At 51.2% G+C, this 17,486-nt stretch overlaps 1 protein-coding gene across 1 annotated transcript in view; it reads left to right on the forward strand.

Moving 5' to 3' along the window:
• Nucleotides 1–6,865: 6,865 nt before the first annotated feature.
• Nucleotides 6,866–17,486, forward strand: part of LOC144734053 (roquin-1-like) — a 46,150-nt gene continuing 35,529 nt past the window's right edge. The window contains 1 exon segment of the mRNA XM_078616102.1: nucleotides 6,866–12,623. The gene's annotated coding sequence lies outside the window, so the exon portion shown is untranslated.

Below are 17,486 nucleotides of genomic sequence, written 5' to 3' on the forward strand. Positions count from 1 at the left end.
AAAGATCCAAAAAGTATAGTGATCTGCATTGCTCGGTTGGTCACTCGGCAAAAAAAGTTCAGGCTAGGGTTACCGGTTTAATCCACCTTCACAATACAATCGTCTTCATCATCGTCGTCAGCGTTAGACATGCTCTTTCCACCGCTAGACCGCTTGTGGTGCAATATTCCTCGCTGTTCTCGTTCTCTGCCATGTTGACGTTTTTGTCTCATGTTGTTTTGTTGTTGTTTTGTTGTTGTTTTGTTGTTGCTCAAGCAGCACCAAGGATCTCCGGTGTAAAATAAGCGAGGCAACCGGTTAGATGGGACCATCATCCGAGCAACAGATAAAAAAAAACTTTAACTTCAATCTGTCACCGTCGCTGCTGGCTTTTTAATAACAATGATAACAATTGATTTTTTTAAACAATTGTGAATATCATCGCAATTGCCCCATCGGCGTCGCGTCACGGGATGATGAATCCACCGCTTGGCGTCACCGCGTTTGACATCGTGACGTAATCGCTCGTGAAACACCTCCGAGGTGGACGACCGCGATGTTGGGGAGCGTAACAGAATCCACGCATTGCGCGTTGTCGTGCTTCCCTGTCTCCGTAAAATGTTTTCTTCCGTGGGCGGCGACGTGGCCGAGTGGCGAAGAGATGTTAACTACCTCGCTTGGTATACAGGAGGTCGTGGGTTCGATCCCGACCTTGCCACCTGCTGTATATTTGGAGTTTGCGTCTCTCTCTCTCATCATCATCACAGTGGCTAGGAGATGTTAACTACCTCGCCTGGTATGCAGGAGGTCGTGGGTTCGTAACGTGGTTGTGTGGATTTTTCTCCGGATCCTCCGGTTCTTTCTTCCATTTTTTGAATCAACATCACACGTCTTAGAGTATTTTGCTGCTAGAAATTTCCACACGTTGATGATAAGCCCAACTTCGTTGATGACCAGGTCGCTTCTGAATAAGAGCTACGTAGGCTCAGTGGGCCTTACCTGGTCAAATAAATAGTTTATAGTTTTTATAGAGTAGTGGTAGCGGGCACCTTCATAGCAGAGATTCACGGTTTCAGCTCGGTGGTCACCCTGGTTAATACTGCGGTGGGCGGGGTGTAGTCACCGTAAAATTAGACCCAACTCTTTAATACTCCACGACTTGGGCCATGCATGCCGGTGTCACGGCCCAACGTTGCTAAATTACTCACAAACTACTCTTTTCTTGTTTGTTTACTTAGCTATGTCGCTTTTTTGAGAAGCGGCGTATCATCACGTGGAAATTTATAGCTGCCAAATACTCTTAAACGCTTGATGTTGAGTCCAAATGTGGAGGGGAAACCCCTGGAGGACCTTGAGAAAAATCCACGCGACCACGGGGAGAGAGAGGGAGAGAGACACCGCAAACTGCAAATATACAGCAGGCGGTCAGGGTCGGGATCGAACCCACAGAACCTCTGTATACCAGGCGAGGTAGTTAACATCTCGCCCTCAGTTGGCGTAACACACAGCAACGTCGCTACCTGTTGTCAGACGAATGCCCCGATTTGCAGGACGATGCCGCGTGTTTTAACCCCAAGTGCCCGCACAGAGACATCTGCCACCCCGGGGGGTGGGGGGGGGCAGATGCCATGAGTGGTGGCGGTGGCTGACGCACCGCGAGATGTAAGGCATGGCAGACGCGCGGTATAAATATTAATTGGTGCGGCGATGGCGATGACTGCGATAACAGGATTACAATTAGCAAGGCGAAACAGTTGGCGGAGGGGTATGATGGCTGGCAGCGTGGGAAGTTTACAGATTTTTCTATTATTGCCGCTCATACCCGCGGTGACTGCGACGTCAGAGCAGATGGTCACGCCCAGTACCCCCCCCCCCCTCATCGCCCCCCCCCCCTCATCGCCCCCCCCCTCCTTGCCCCCCCCCCCCTCGGCCAAGATCATCCGAATAGAAATCTGCGGAAGCCCCAACTCTGTGCCAGCCAGTTTCTTAAGTTGCGTAGCCCTTTCTCTGTAGCCAGGTCAGAACCAAGGCTACAACCCAGGCCTTCCGAGTGTTTTGAATATTTATCTCACCGACACTTATACGGGGGGGGGGGGGGGGGGCTTTGAATGATTCGCCCGTTTGTGATTGAATTAATTGTCACGTTTCAAGGTGATGATTTGAGTCAATTATTTTTTCAAAATATATAAAGTACACTGTATATGTACTGTGATTAATGTAGCGGCTGCAGGGGGTCACGTGACTCCTTTAAATACAATTCATCTGAATCGGAACACCACTTGAGTGTGTGTGTGTTGAACCTCTTTTGCCCTGTACGTGGCCAATCGTGCTAATCGGAGGTGCGGGGGAAGGACAACAAACAAAGTGGGTCTGTGTGTGAGTCTATGGATCTCGGAGGTGGCAACCGTGCTTTTATGTATCCGATAGTGAGCTATAAGAATCGATGACTTGACTAACGGTGGAACTCCAGAAACAAACTGTATACACGTTCGTCAGTGTAACACCGTAGCCTTGAAAGGAAAAAATATAATAGGTGACGTTTCAGGCAACGGCCCTTCCTCGTAGCACGTTTAAATTAAGTATGCATTAAATTTCGATATAAAGCTTTCGTGACTGCAGGGATTCATCTTCTTGGTTCTTTCGGTAAAGTCACGTAGAAGGGAAGTAATAAAATAATAAAAATAAAACACGATAAAATAATTCTCACGACGTTTCGGCCACAACGCAAGCAGCATTCTTCACCTGAGGACGGCTGCTTGCGTTGTGGCCGAAACGTCGTGAGAATTATTTTATTATGTTTTAGTTTATTACTTCCCTTCTACGTGACTTTACCGAAAGAACCAAGAAGATAAGTATGCATTGTGAAGGACTGTCACCCGAAACGCCGCCTATTATATATGCACATTTCCTTTTTAAGCCCACAGTTATTGATGAATGTGAGTTTTGTTCGTTTCGTTATTTAATGTTTGTTGCACCACTGCCATATCAGTATCATCAGATAATGTACGACTCGAGAAGAAATCTGCAGAAGCCACAACTATGGTTTTTTTCACCATTGGAACCACATTTGCCAGTAAAAAATATGATATTTGTTTTTTTTTACCCTTCTATCTGGCAACAAAACTGACACCTTTTTTCCCCCAGTTTTTTGTACGCGTCACTTTTTGTGTCAAGTTAAGAGAGTTAAATTTGCTCGTGTCCTCTGAAATCTGCGGAGACGGGGCCAGCGAGCTCGTGTGGTTCCTTAACGAACTGTGGGGGATTGGCCTTCTTAGTGTTTCCATTCAAATGAAAACCTTTCACGTCTTAATTGACCCAAGTGCTGTCATACTCACGGTCAACACGTCTGTAGATCTTGATTGAAAGCTTTCGTGACTGCAGGGATTCATATTCTTGGTTCTTTCGGTAAAGTCACGTAGAAGGGAAATAATAAAAGAATAACAATTTAAAACAATAAGTCACGTAGAAGGGAAATAATAAAATAATTTTAATTTAAAACTATATTTTTTATTATTACTATAATAATAAAATAATATTAATATAAAACAATATTGTTTTATATTACTATTATTTTATTATTTCCCTTCTACGTGACTTTACCGAAAGAACCAAGAATATACATCTGTAGACGTAGCAAACAAATATCTAATCTTGGTTTGTGTGAGGGGGGTGGTGGAAACATCGTATTAGATTCAAAAGATACTTGCAAACTTGCCAATAATGATTGCTGTTATTCAACCAGGCCCAGCAGACGAGCCCATTGTTTGTACAATTCGCCTCCAGATGGTTAGGGAAAGCGTCAATAAAAGCCGTGAATCTAAAGTCCTGTTTAAGACAAACCCTCCGACTTCCCCCTCTTGAAAAACTAAAACCCATCTGCCAGGCCCGGTGGTACATGCCCTCTGTGACCCAGTCAGTCCGTGCTTTGGGGGCCGTCCATAAATGACGTCACGCGGTTTTGGACGATTTTTGACCCCCCCCCCCCCGTCATCACACGGCGTCACAAAAAGTCAGACCCCCCCCCCCCTCAAATATGACGTCACAAAGCTCTGCCCCCCCCCCCCCCAAATAGAACACGTTTCAAATCGCTTTAAACTATTGTCATTGTAGTGCGTATTTAATGTGGCGCTGCACTCTGATGTAGGAGAAAACATTTAGTAAAAAGTCTATGTAATTAAATAGAACGTGTTGTCTATATTTATTTAAAGTTGCGCATTTTGATGTGACGTCTCAACCCCCCCCCCTCGTCACACATCGTCACAAATGTCTGACCCCCCCCCCCCAGGTGCGTGACGTCATTTATGGACGACCCCACAGTAGGTAGCACACAGGATGGGTGCAATCTGCCAGGCATCTGTCAGTCAACCCATGGGCACCTGTGTCTGTCCCGTTGAATATACGTACTGTATGTTGAACTTCTTTTAGTACCAGACGTAGCCAATCGCGCTCATTGGAGATGTGGGGCAAGGACGCTGTTGTGAGTTGTATCAGCTGATTTGAGCGTGGCCGTGGTCAAGATTTTGTGGTGGTCAAGGTTGGGGTGGGCCTCAAGTTGGCACGGTAGGGGGTGACACAGGTGGTGCATCTGCCAGTCATCTGTGTCAGTCAACCCATGGTCACCACCTTGGTCTGTCCCGTGACCTGTCAGCGAGCCTTCGACGCTTCACTTGGCCTCAAGGCGCCGTGGTGACATCACCGTCATTTAGTGGCGAATGGCGGCTATTGGTGGTCAAGGTGGTTGTTGTTGTGGGGAGCGGTGGCGCAGCGGTTAGCGCGTTGCGCTACGAACTCGGCGACCAAAGCAGATCTCCGTTGCTGTTCACGGCCAGCACCAGTGCCGATGCTCGTAACCGGTCCTGGGCCTCCCGCTAGTTCGACTCAGCCTCACACATGAGTCGTGTGCGCGACGTGTAAACATCCCCACGGGGGGAGACACGATGCGGCCTTGCGTGGTGCTGGTCCCCCCCCCCCCTGCTTGCGCCGTGCGCCACCTTTCATAAGTGCTGCCACTCGCTAACAGCACTTGCCCCTAGTCTGTTATAAGGCAATTGGGGGGGGGGGGGGAGAGATCTTTTGGTGGTGGTTGTAGTGGTGGACGATTCTGACACCGATGATGTGAGCCCCCCTGACCAGGAATTCAAACTCGGGTCTGTCCGCTTCGCAGGGCGGGCAGTGCGCTCGAACACTGCGTCGCTGTTTTTGGGGGTGGCGGCTGCGTGGATGTCACGCTGGTGAGCTCGGGGGTGGTGTTGTGAAGGCGGTCAGCCGCCTCCTCGTCCGTCCCGACTCACGTTGAACAACATGGACCTGGGGAACCTCCCTCCCACGCTTTCACGCGACATTCGCCCAACCGGATCGAGCTGGTTGTGCCCGCTTTGCTCGTTTTGGACCCGGCGTTCGCTCCCATTCGCTGCGTGCGTGTGGCTCTCCTCCCTCCCTCCCGCTCTGTCGCCTCCCACTCTCTCCTCCCTCCCCCTTCTCTTTCTCCCCCCCCTCTCTCCTTCCACTCTCTGCTCCCTCCCCCTTCTCTTTCAACCCCCTCTCTCCTCCCACTCTCTCCTCCCTCCCCCTTCTCTTTCTCCCCGCTCCTCATTCCCTCTCTGTCTCCTCCCACTCTCTCCTCCCTCCCCCCTCCTCCCTCCTACCTCCCCCCCTCTCTGGCTCCTCCCACTCTCTCCTCCCTCCCCCTCTTTCTCCCCCCTCCCTCCCCCCCTCTCCCCTCCCTCCCTCTCCCCTCCCCTTCTCTCCTCCCTCCCACTCTGCAATGTCGTGCCGCCTCCCTCCTCCCCACCATTCCCTCCCCACCCGCTCGACTGTTGCTCACTCGCATTGTTGCCACTGCGGCTCACCACCACCGCCTCTTCACCCCCCCTCTCTCGCTCCCCACCCCGCGGTCCCTCGGTTGTGCGTAACGCTCACACGGTTCGCTCTCTCACGCACGCACGCACTGGCGTCCTCCTCCTCCTGCCCGCCTGCCTACTACGACTACAACACAAGCTCTACGACCACACGTCTCCCTCCGCGTGCGTCTCTCTCTCTCTTCATCCTGCGCCGTGCCGTTCCACAGGAGATATTCGTCTCGATCGACAGTCGCACCCCCCCCCCCTCTCTACCCCGGCCACACCGCCGTCTTCCTCCACAAGGATCGGATCTATCGGCCGCTCGCTGCGTTGGGATTTTTGTTTGTTTGCTCCGACGTTTGCTGCTGCTGCTGCGTGCCGAGGGGGTTGGTGTGTGGACGACCCCGGCACCTCGACAGCACTTGCCCGCGTCCCGTAGCCACGGGCTGACTGGGTAGCGATCTCGGTGGTTGTGGCATTAACTAGCTCGGTGGCTACCTAGCTTACTGGCCTACTGGGTGAGTTAGCTAGCAAGCTAGATGATTGGTTGACTGACTGCCTCAGTATCTGACTGAGTATCTGGCTGACGTGTTGGTTAGCTGGTACTCTGCTTGGCTAGCTGACCGGTTGAGTGGCTTGCTAGGTGACTTTACCTTGCTGACTAGGTGACTAACTGGCTGGGTGGTCGACTGGCTGTCTGAGTGTTAAGCTGTTAGGCCGATGGCCTCACTATCTGACTGGCAACATTTTCCTGCCCGCCTTAGTGGCTGGTTGGTTTAGGTGGCCAACTGACTGGCTGGGGTCGACCGACTTGGCTTCCTAGCTGTTTGGGTGACTAGTTTGGTGGCTGGCCCGGGTGGCCAGCCAGTTCGGGGAGAGAGTGGTTGGTGGTGGTGGGGGGGGTGACGGTGTCCGGCCAATGAGCTCGTCTTGGACAAAGGGGCTTTGAGAAGGCCAGCTGTCACACGTCCACGCTGCTCCGTTGTCCGCTGAGCGAGTCACGTCCAGGGATGCTGCTGCTGCTTCTGCTGTGCAAGGTAATGCGCACGCATCTTCATCTCCTCCTCCTCCTCCCATCATCTCCCTTCTCTCTTGCTCGGCTCATCTCATCTCCCCGTGTGCCGCTCGTTCTGGGGCCGTTGTGTTGTCGTCGCCACGGTGGCTTTTGTTGTGGTTGTGCGGTGCGGGATGATACTCTGGGAGATTGGCACAATGAGTGGTGTGATGGTTAGGGGGTTGGGCATAATGAAATGGTGGTACGGTGTTTTGGTTGTGCGATGGTGTTGTGGTCGAGTGTGTACGGTGGTGGGGTGATATTGTGGTACGATGGAATGGTGGTATGGCGGATGGTGATTTGTGTAACCATGTTTATGGTCACCGCGGCCGTGCGTGGTGAGATTGGCGTGATGGAGGTGTGTGTGGTGAGACTGGCGTGATGGAGGTGTGTGTGTGGTGAGGCTGGTATGTTGGAGGTGTGTGTGTGTGCGTGGTGAGGTTGGTGTGATGGAGGTGTGTGTGTGTGGTGAGACTGGTGTGATGGAGGTGTGTGTGTGTGGTGAGACTGGTGTGATGGAGGTGTGTGTGTGGTGAGGCTGGTGTGATGGAGGTGTGTGTGTGTGTGTGGTGAGGCTGGTGTGATGGAGGTGTGTGTGTGTGGTGAGGCTGGTGTGATGGAGGTGTGTGTGTGTGCGTGTGGTGAGGCTGACGTGTTGGAGGTGTGTGTGTTTGCGTGGTGATTCACGAGGGGAGCTGTAGTGCAGCGGTTACCGCGCTGCGCTACGAACCTGTCAACCAGAATTCGATTGCCGCTCACGGCCAATACCAGTGACGATTATCTGAACCGGCCCTGTGCCTCCCCTAGGTCAACTGGGCCTCAAATGGGTACCTGGTGCAGTGTGTAAACGTCGCTCTTTGGGGAGACAATGCGGCCAGGGGTGGTGTCGTTCCGGCCTTCATAGGTGCTCGCTAACAGCACTTGCTCATAGAGTTTGTTAAGGTTATATGGGGGATCTTTATCTTTGTGGTGTTATTGATTTGTGGAATGACTGGGTCACTGGTTGACTAGTTGTGTGACTGGTCGAATAACTAACTGGCTGCCTGGCTAGTCGGGGTTGAGTCCCTGGCTGGGATACCTGACTGGATGAGTGGCTGGCAGAGTAGCTGCCAGCTGACCGTCTTGATTGACTGCCTTGATAGCTGGCTGGGCTTTAGGCAGCTTGGCAGCGCAGTTGGCCGTCTGGTTGCGTGTTTCGGTCGCCGAGTTAGCCGTGTGGTCAGCTTGTCTGGGTGATGGGCTGGCAGAATAAGCCTTGTCAGCGGCTGGCTATCCGGTTGATGGTGCTGGCCGAGTGTGACTCGCCTGTGCAAGGAGAGCACTGGGGGTGCGTGCGTGCGAGCGCTTGCGTGCGTGAGTAAACATCCATCGTAACCACCAGCATCGACCTCCCCCCCCCCTTCCTGCATTTCAAACGAAAACCACGGGGAGATGACATCGCAGCTAACGGCGGCAGCATATATAACCGAGCAGGGCACGCGGCCGCACGAAAACGTCGGACAATGTTAGGCCCCTCGTTTCGTCCTGAGAGACAAATGCAGCTCAGTGTGAAGATCCCCCCGTGTGGTTCTTTAACAGGCTGTTGGGGCAAGGGGTTTTTGGAAGGCCGGAACGACCGACAACGCCACACCTGGGCCACCTGTCTCCCCATTTGCTGATGTTTACCCACCAGCACCAGGAAACGAAATTTTAAGACCGTGCTAACCTTTGCCTGGTTGAGGGTGGGGAGTTAGGTGGGAGGCCTAGGACCGGTTCGAACACCGTGTTCGTTATTGGTCGTGGGCGAGAATCGAACTCGGCGGGGGCCGTCGTCTCTCAGCAGTGGATCGGAAGCCCCCTGTCCGAGACGACAAAGACCTTCCCGTATAGCCTTCACAGACTGTTGTGTCAAGTGCCGTTAGCGAGCAGCAGCAGCAGCACCACCACATGTGACATGTGAATGGCAACACGGCGTACGGGATGAACACACAGAGAGAGGAGATGCGGCGGCAAGCGCCTTCGGTTTGGCCCGCGGTGGGGAACCCTCCGCGTAGAATGTTCCATGGCTTTGCCGGTACACGAGCGAGAGGGCGGATAATAACACACACACACGAGCGCGCAAGCGTGGGAAGCGTGACCCCCGGTTCGCTCGTCTTGCTGCGGTGGGACGGAGAGAGAGAGAGGCGGGGGAGGGGAGGGCCAGGCTGCTGTGATTGGCTCGTTCCATCGTGTTTTTGTTTTGGTGGCCATTAAGCGCGCTGCCTTGTTTTTTTTGAGATCGCCCTCTCCTCGCTCCCCGGTTTTGCCATGATCCTCCACGTGCTTTGGGGGAGTTCGCTCCCGAGTTGGTGTGTCGGTGGCAATGTTGAGCGACGGATGTCGGAACGCTCGATGGTGATGATGAAACTATTGATGATAATGTAAAGCCGTGGATTGAATTGCCATTATGGTGAATTCACGGAGAGCTGCTGTGATTTTGTTGTTGGGTTTCCTGTCATTTGAGGACAAAGACTCGAGATTTCGCCCCCCACTACAGCCGTACATGACTGTTGAATGCTGACAGCACCATTAGTTGGGTGTCTCATCTCTGAACAGACACACGACCTTGACAATCACAATGTAAACACCCAACCACACTGCAGACACACACACCTCAACCACAATACAGACACACACCTCAACCACAACACAGACAGCAGAGACAATCACAATGTACACACCCCACCACACTGTAGACACACACCTCAACCACAACACAGACAGCAGAGACAGTCACAAGGTAGACACACCACCACACTGTAGACACACACCACAACCACAATACAGACACAACAGAGACAGTCACAAGGTAGACACACCCCACCACACTGTAGACACACACACACCTCAAAATCACAATACATACACAGACAACATTAACACCTCCATTTGCCACTAAGTGACGGTGATGTCACCACGGCGCCTGTACCAGGCCAGGTGCACTTTGAGGCCACGTGAAGTGTCGAATTCTCGTTGGCAGGAGGTCACAGGACAGACCTCGGTGCCAAGGGTCGACTTACTTGAGTTGGCTGGCAGATCCGCCAGCTATTCACACACAGACAAAGACCCCCCGTATAGCCTTAACAGACTGTAGGGGCAAGTGCTGTTAGCGAGCACCTATGAAGGCCGGCACGGCACACGAGGGGGTGGGTGGCCAACACCACACCCGGCCGCCTTTGTCTCCCTAGTGGCAATTTTTACACATCGCACTAAGTACTCATTTGAGGCTGAGTCGACCTAGGGGAGGGCCCGGGACCGGTTCAGATAATCGTCATTGGTGTTGGCCGTGAGCGGGAATCTAACCCAGGTCGCCAGATTCATAGCGCAACGCGCTAACCGCTACACTATCGCTCCCCACGTCAATACAAACACAACAGAGAGAGTCACGAGGTAAGCGCACGCACACCACCACAGTACAAAGACAACGATCTCCCTACAGCCGTACAGACTGTTGGGGCAGGTCCTGTTTGCGAGCACCTATTAAGGCCGGCATCGCGGATGATTGAATGGTGAGTTTTGTTCAATCCCGTGCCCGCCCACCTTTGTCGCCCCATTGAAGAGTTTCACACTGCACCAGGTGCTCCTAGGGGAATCCCAGGGACCGGTTCGCACAGATGTTGACAATGGGCAGGAATCGAAAACCGAGTTGGCTGGGTTTGGTCATCGTAATATTAATCACAATGTACACACCCCCTGATGACGGAGACTTGTGTTGCCTCCGAAACGTCGTGATTTTATTATTTAATTTTTTATAAAAATTTTAATTAATTTTAATTTAATTTTTTACCTACGTGACTTTACCGAAAGAACTAAGAGTATGAATCCTTGCAGTCACAAAAGCTTCAAATCTAGAAGTAATATTAATTATCAACGGATGGACTCGAGCAGACGTCGTGAACTCACGGACAATTTGCTGCACTCGCTGTTGCCTCGATTTGAGTTTTGATGTCATGTGAATTACATGCGTGTGGCCTATGACCAGATCACCTGAGAAACTGAGCAGGCTTGAATCCTGGGTAGGGCTTCGGATGGGTGACCACTGTGCATAACAGGTGTTATAGGTTCGCAGGGGTTATGTTGTGGGCCCATGCAGCAAGATGCAGTCTCGTGTACGTCCCTCGCGATAAAGTATCAAACCTTGTGCGCGCGCAAGAAAGTCCATGTTTTTAGATTTGTACATGTCGTATGTAACGAGTTCCCTTTTCCCCTGCAGCCACTAGAGGCCGCTACGTTCTTCCGGAGTGCAAAAAGTAAATAATAGATTATTAAATGGAATAGAGACCCAGGTTCGCAAGCAATTCGGGGATTGGCGACAGTGGCAAATCGTTGTAGTTAGATTGCCCGACTCACGGTTGGAAGAGTAACAGTTTGGCCCTGGTCAGGGGTTCAACTCACCTTTCCTTTGTGAGACGGGTTGACTTGCCTCCGTCACGGGAACGTGGAGTTTTCCCAGTAAGGAGACGCATTCGCTCCGAACCTGGCTCATGAACTTCAGCTGTTGTACACTCCTTGGCGTATACTCTGCATCAATGGCCACGCACATTCCACTGCTGGATTGGGGCCTACGGAGGCTGTCCCCACCCTCCCCGTCTCTCACAATCCTGCGACGTAGCGATCCGCCCGGCTCCACTCGAGCTGATCAAAATCGCTCCGTCTCCACGGCGGACGTTTCTCCTCTAGGACGCGTCCACTCACGTAGCTGCCTCCTCCGTCGTGTCGCGACTGCCGCCCCCTTTTTTATATTATACAGTTGGAGCGCCGCCGCCTCTAGCCCTACGCGTGCTCCGTCGTCTCTGTCGCGGATTGATGTCGGTCAGATGCCAGTCGTCTCAGTCGGTCAGATGCCAGTCGTCTCAGTCGGTCAGATGCCAGTCGTCTCAGTCGGTCGACCCATGGCACCTGGGGTCCGGACCCATGACCTCCTGGTCGTCGGAGCCTTAGACACATCACGTGGCCTGAGAGTGCACCTGGCCTGGCACAGGCGCCGTGGTGACGTCACTGTCACTTGGTGGTGAATGGCGGGTGTTGGTATTATTAAGCAAACCTCCCCATTCTTATTTTCACACGTTTCAGCTTTCGTTTTTATAAAATCATCGAGATTGAAAACTAATTTCTTTAGAAGCGCTTTTTGTGTTTCATTTGTTGTCCTTCCCCAGCACCTCCAATTATCACGGTTGGCTACGTATGGTGCGGAAGAAGTTCAACATCCTATATGTACAATTACCCACGTCTACCGACTTGCCGAACTATCCAGTCACCCACTTACCTGTCCACCTACCCAGCATCTCATCCGCCCACCTACCTACCTACTCCGCTGCCCACCTTATACGATGTCTTCAACCTGCTTACGCACGTTCTTGAATCCACGTTTTCCTCTTCTGTCGGTCAGTGTAATTCCAAGTAGGCGCCTCTCTCCCTGCACGCTTCTTTGCCTCGCTTGAGACGTTCGCATGGGTTGAACATTGAACTTGCGCTCGCTTAGTGGACTCTGGCACTGTGTTCATGTGTCCGGTTAATTGCTCCAATAGCCTGTGCCGACATGGGGCCGTGGGTTTAATATTCGCATCGTTGGCTCGGGTTCACCAGGGTTCACCGGCGCCTGACTCTCTATTCGTCCATTTCTCTCTCTCTGCTTTGTGCAGTTGATGGTGATGGTGTGTGGCTCCGGATAGAGGGGGGCGAAACGGACACGGCATGGGCGATGGAAGAAACGGGCTGTCGCGTTTTACGAGGTGATTTTGAGCTGAGTGGACTTGACGAGGAGGTTCGGTTCGTGAAGGACGCTCCTGGGCAGTTGGGAGGCAGTCGTGGCGGATCGACGCTCACAACAACGAGCAGAGCGCCGGGCAGCTAAAACACGGCACAGGCTGTGCAACTGCCAGTCGTCATCGCTACGACCCCTCGGTGAATCTTTGTATCTCTCGTGAGTCCGTGGGTCTCTATGCGAGTCCATAGTTCTCTTGTGATGCCATGAGTTTCGTGAATCTGTTGTAGTCGGCCTGTAACTTCCCACTGCTGGGTCAACGCCTTTTCCCTATTCTCTTCCATTCTCTCCTTGCTCCTTAGCAGTTGCTCTTGACCAGTTGCGACTTCTGAAACTCTGCGACTTCTACCCCGTGCCATCTCATCTGCGGTGGAGTGTGTATGTTCGCCCTCTGTTCTGCATGGATTTCTTCGAGGTTCTCCCGTTTGCTTCCCATAGCGATATGTGTAAAAACACCCCCCCCCCTCCCGTACAATGTAACTGATATTGATCAAAGCATACGAATGCTGTCCAAAGAAACCCGCTGTAAATGACTCGGTTGGGATCATCATACGCGGCAGCAGCAGCAGCAACATCACCCTCTGGCAGCAGCAGCAAAATCACCCTCTGCTGCGGAAACAAAAACTTGGCAGGACCCTTCTGAGAATCGGCGAGGCTTTCCTGCGTAAACAAATTGTAAATAACAATAATAAATAAATCTTGACTTAAAGCTTTCGTGACTGCAGGAATTCATATTCTTTGGGTCTTTCGGTAAAGTCACGTAGATAGAACAATAAAATAATAAAATTATAAATAAAGTGAATAAAAAATTATAAAAATATCACGACGTTTCAATCGTAACACAAGCAATCATAATCAGGTGACAAAAAAATGACGATTGCTTGTGTTGCGATCGAAACGTCGTGATATTTTTATAATTGTTTTATTCACTTTATTTTCATTTATTATTATTTTATTGTTCTATTTTATGTGACTTTACCGAAAGACCCAAAGAAAAATAAATATTTATTTATACTGGAGGAATCCGATGAGAGATATAAAGCTCTTTTTCACATGTCTAGTAGGGGCGGGTAAGAGCGTAACAGCACAAAAACACGATGGTAGTGCAGATTGCAAGAAAGGTAAAAAAACATCGTCGAAACGCATGCAAATCAAACTAAAACATCTTATTTTTCAGAAGCGACCTGGCCACAAATGATGGCCTCAACAAAGTGGCTTATCGTTTACACATTCATCGCAGCAACATAATCTAAATTATTTCTAATGATGACAATATTCACAAAAACACTCTAAAGTCGCGTGAGCCATAGCTGTTAGTGAGGTCACCGAGTTGTTTGACCGGAGCTGGATTCCTTTAGATCACCATTTTATTCAAGTTCATTATTATTATTTATTTTCTCAACAGTCCAGAGCCATCTCAAGTGCAAGAGTGACCTTTGGGTCGCTTGGCTCAAGGCGTACTTTGAAGTTGGGAGTTAGTTTTGTACCGGCTGAAAGCTTTTGGGGTGTGTCGGTAAGAGAGTGACGGTGGGTAAACACAAATTGCGATGCCTCAAGGAAGTACTGAGATTTGGGAAGTGAGAAAACGTGGTCCTGGGTAGAAATGTGGAGGGTGAAAGGTTTAGCTTTATTAAACTATTAAAACTGTTCAACTATAAATATATTTTGGTTTATTTCACCAGGTTAGGCCCACTGACATTTACAACTATTTTTCACAAGCAACCTGGTCAAAAATGATAACTCAACGAAGTGGATTGTCATTGTGTGGAAATTTCTAGCAGAGATTTTTACTACCTCGCCTGGTATACAAGGAGGTCGTGGGTTCGATCCCGATGTATATTTGGAGTTTGCGTGTTCTCCCCATGGTCGTGTGGATTCTTCTGCGGGTCCAAGGATTTTCCTCCACGTTTAGAATCAACGTGCGTTTCAGAGTCTTTGGCTGATCTAAATTTCCACGTGATAAGCCACTTCGTTGAGCCATCATTTGTGGCCAGGTCTCGAAATGTGGAGAGAAAAACCGGAGGACCCGGAGAAAAATCCACGCTACCACGGGGAGAGACGTGCAAACTTCAAATATACAGCAGGCGTCGGGATCGGGATTGAACCCAAGACCTCCTGTATACCAGGCGAGGTAGTCAACATCTCACCTGGTGGCACGGAGGTCAGAGTGCTGAGCCTGCACCTCTGAGTACCTGGGTTCGAATCCAGGTTTCGGCCGCCTGTAGTTCAAGCACTGTTGGCGGCAGAAGGGACTCCACTGGAGGGAGTTCGAGAGAGCCACCTCCTGCATTTGGCCTACTCTTCCACGCCGAGCCACATGTGCCACACGCGAGCTGCTGATTGACTAACCATAGCGAGCTCATTTACATTCCTGGGTGGACTGGAGGGGGGGGGGCGGCCTTGAGAAACTTTGCCCCCATTGTTTCGACTGCCACGCCGGAAGATGGAATTGGAACGGGGGAACCTCTGGATTGCAAGTTGAGGGTGCGAGCCATTTTCAGCGTGGAGCATAAACCGTCGCCGCGACCTCCGGTCATCCTCGCAGCGGCTGCTTTTGGCTAACCATCGAACAAAGACGGTTACCGGCATCGCGCGGCGCTTTCAGATGCGCTTCAACGGCCGTCTGCAATGCTCTTCCTTCCGATATTAGGAAGCCATTGGGGGCCTGCACACTTTTAAATCATCATCACCTCCGATTAGCACGGTTGGCAACGTTCGGTGCGAAAGAAATTCAACCTATATACACATACATACTGTGGCAGCATCAATAAAAATAATAACATGTTCGTTATTTATCCAGAAAGGCCTCGCTGAGTCCCAAGAGAGGGTGCTGCAACATAGGCGATGAATTCCGTTAGCGGTGAAAAATGTTTTGGCTTCGTGCGGGAAACAACCAGGGGTGAAAACCCACCACGCGCTCAAAGCTCCGCACAGATGGATTCATTTCAACCAAACACAACGGCAGCATCACATTGATTCTGACTGCCCGTTTGCATCCTTGTGTTTTATTTGTTTAATTGCCGTAATAATGCGATGTGGTGCGGCGCTGTCAATCGCCGTGCAGGTAATTAACGGAAACAGTGCTTTATCGTTCAGTTAGCTGCCTCTGCAGTCGCTTTGTTTTAGAGTTCCCGTAATACTTGGTAAACATACCAAGCAATTAGTGGCAGGCTGAGAAACAACACGTCTGTGTTTGGAGTGCAAACTTTTCAGCTTGTCCGGCCTTAACGAGCAACGTAACTTGCTTTGTTTTCATTTGCTTTCCAAACCGAGTGTGAAAACGTTGTGGGTTTAGCTCTCTCTCCGTCCATCTGTCGTGTTCCTAGCACAGGATTCGTGATAACTCGTGTGTCGACGGCCGCAGTGGCGACAAGATGCCAGCGTCATCTCGTGTTGCTATCAGGGGCTCGCTCTTCGTGTTTAGCTCTGCCCGTCCATAGGTCACTAACTCCAGGAGAGTTGATCCGATATAAATTGAATGTTGGTGTTAGGTCGCGTTGCTGTCGGAGACCAAGCCCAGAGAAAACCCGCCACGCGTCCGTTCATCTGTCGGTCTATTTATAACGCGGGGGTCACGATAATTCCTGTCGTGTTGATCCAATGCAGAGTGAAGTCTGCGCTGCTCTTAGGCAGTCGCCCGAGAGGATACCGGCCACACGCTGGTCGAACCGTCGCCCGCGCCCTCCCCGGCAGAGCTGCGGTCCGAGCACCGTGTCTCATTGCGGCCTACAGACGTAGCCGCCTCCTGCCGCTCGCCTGGCGCGAGCGAGCGCTACCGACCGCTTGCGCGGGACAAGCGGAAAACGCGTGTTGGGAAGTGCGATTTTTCCACGCTTTGTTTCCCTCTGTCTTTGTCCCCAGTTTGATTACAACCGTGCTATTGTTATCGTGCCGTCCGTGGCAGCAGCGTGCGTTTGGAACCTTTTCGCACACGATTAGATGCGTTCGTGTGTGTGTCGTGAGTGCTAATGTAGCTGTTCGAACGCTGTTCTATGAACCCGACGACCCGAGTTCGATTCCCGCTCACGGCCAACACCAGTGATGATTATCTGCACTGGTCCTGAGTCCTCCCCCAGGTCGACTCGGCCTCAAATAAGTGAAAACATGGGTACTGGGGAAACGAGTGCAGCGGGGCGTGGTGCTGGTCGCCCAGTCCCTCGTGTGCCGTGCTGGCATTCTTAGGTGCTCGTTAACAACACTTGCCCCAACAGTCTGTTCGGGCGAATCTTTATCTTTGTTTTTTTTGCCGTGAAATCTCTCACTTTGGTGGGGAAAGGTCGACCGGTTGATTCCGTACGCTTGCACCCCGATGATGCCTGCCAAGCCAGTGCGCGATTCCTGCGACGTTGAGAGCACATGCAGGTTTGCGGCTAGTTGGAACTTCATGCACCGCCATAGTTCAAAAGCTTACGTTGTGTTTTTGTTATTACCAGCTCTGCTCGTTTACCCACGAAAGCCTCGGCGAGTCTCAAGAATTTTGTTTTGTTTCAGGAGAGTCCTGCCAATTTTTGCGTGACAGGGGGGGGACATTGTTGCTGCTGATGCTGCCGCCGCTGCTGCTGTATGTGATCTCAATTTGTTACTCCACGTGGCCTTAAAGTGCACGTAGCCTGGCACAAGCGCCATGGTGATGTCACTGCCACATCTTGGCAATCGGTGGTTGTTGTTATTGATCCAAATTGGGTTCTTTGCTGGAAATTTTTGAGCATTGGGATTTTTTTCTGGCCAATACCAGTGATCTTGTATGATTAACGGGTTTTTTTTTTAAGCAGTGGGAGAAAATCTGAGAATCCCGGATGAATCCCATGCAGTGCAGAGGCAGAACATACCG

The sequence above is a fragment of the Lampetra planeri genome, chromosome 49 (genome assembly GCF_965212315.1).
Source record: "Lampetra planeri chromosome 49, kcLamPlan1.2.h2, whole genome shotgun sequence".
NCBI classification, from domain to species: domain Eukaryota; kingdom Metazoa; phylum Chordata; class Hyperoartia; order Petromyzontiformes; family Petromyzontidae; genus Lampetra; species Lampetra planeri.